Source organism: Orycteropus afer, unplaced genomic scaffold (assembly GCF_000298275.1).
Source record: "Orycteropus afer afer isolate SDZICR_OR568_19922 unplaced genomic scaffold, OryAfe1.0 scaffold00743, whole genome shotgun sequence".
Lineage (NCBI taxonomy): Eukaryota > Metazoa > Chordata > Mammalia > Tubulidentata > Orycteropodidae > Orycteropus > Orycteropus afer.
Window position 1 is genome coordinate 712,321 of NW_006922330.1, and position 1,446 is coordinate 713,766.

The following is a 1,446-nucleotide window of genomic DNA, read 5'->3' on the forward strand; positions in this document are numbered from 1 at the left end:
ATCTTGACTGCTGTTTCCATTGGTGTTGATTGTAGAACCATGCAATATGAAGTCTTTGACAACTTCATTCTTTTCTCCACTTATTGTGATGCTGCTTATTGGTCCAATTGTGAAGATTTTTGTTTTCAGTATTGAGGTGTAATCCATACTGCCGACTGTAGTCTTCAAACTTCATCTGTAAGTGTTTCAAGTCATCCCCACTTTCAGCAAGCAAAGTGGTGTCATCTGCATAATGCAGGTTGCTAATGAGTCTTCCTCCAATCCTGATGACACGTTCTTCTTTTTATAGTCCACACTCTCTGATTATTTGTTCAGCATACAGATTGAATAAGTATGGTGAAATATACAACCCTGACACACTCCCTTCTTGATTTTAAACCATGCAGTGTTCCCTTGTTCTGTTCGAACAACAGCCTCCCGGTCTATGTAGAAGTTCCTCATGAGCACAATTAAGTGTTCTGGAATTCCCATTCTTCTCAATGTTATCCATAATTTTTTATGAGCCACTCCATTAAATGTTTTTGCATCAGTCAATAAAACACAAGTAAACATCTTTCTGGTATTCTTTGCTTTTAGCCAATATTAATCTAACTTTAGCAATGATCCCCCATTCCACATCCTCATCTGAATCCAACCTGCTTTTCTGGAAGTTCTCTGACAATATACTGCTGTAACTGTTTTTGGATTATCTTTAGTAAATTTTACTTGCATGTGATATTAATGATATTGTTTGATAATTTCCAAATCCTGTGGGATCAGCATTCTTTGGAATGGTACAAATATGGATCTCTTCCCAAAAAAGTGAAGGAGAAAGAAAGGAAAGCCAGGGTGTCCAGGACAGAATGAGCAAGTGGTAGAGGCATCCAGGTAAGGGGAGAGACCCAGGCACGACCCCCAAGTGGCAGGAAAGTTTTCCAGGTAGCTGTCTTCCAAGTCTCTTGGAGTAGTCAAATGAGTGACTCCAGTGTGGCATCCGTTTGTTGAAACATCTCAATGGGTATCCCGTCAATCCTTGGAACTTTGTTTTTTGCCACTTCCTTCAGTCCAGCTTTGACTACTTCCCTCATTATTATTGGTTCTTGATCATATGCCACCTCCTGAAATGGATGAACATTGACTAATACTTTTGGTACAGTGACACTGTGTATTCTTTCCATCTTCTTTTGATGTTTCCTGCATCATTCAATATATTTCCCATAGAATCTTTCAATATTACAACTTGAAGCTTATATTTTTTTTCCTCAGTACTTTCAGCTTGAAAAATGCCAAGTGAGTTCTTCCTTTTTGGCTTTCCAACTCCATGTCTTTGCACATTTCATTATAATTGACTTTGTCTTCTTGAGCTGCTCTTTGAAATATGCTGTTTAGCTCTTTTATCTTGTCATTTCTTCCATTTGCTTTAGCTACTCTCCATTCAAGGGCAAGTTTCAGAGTCTCTTCTGACAT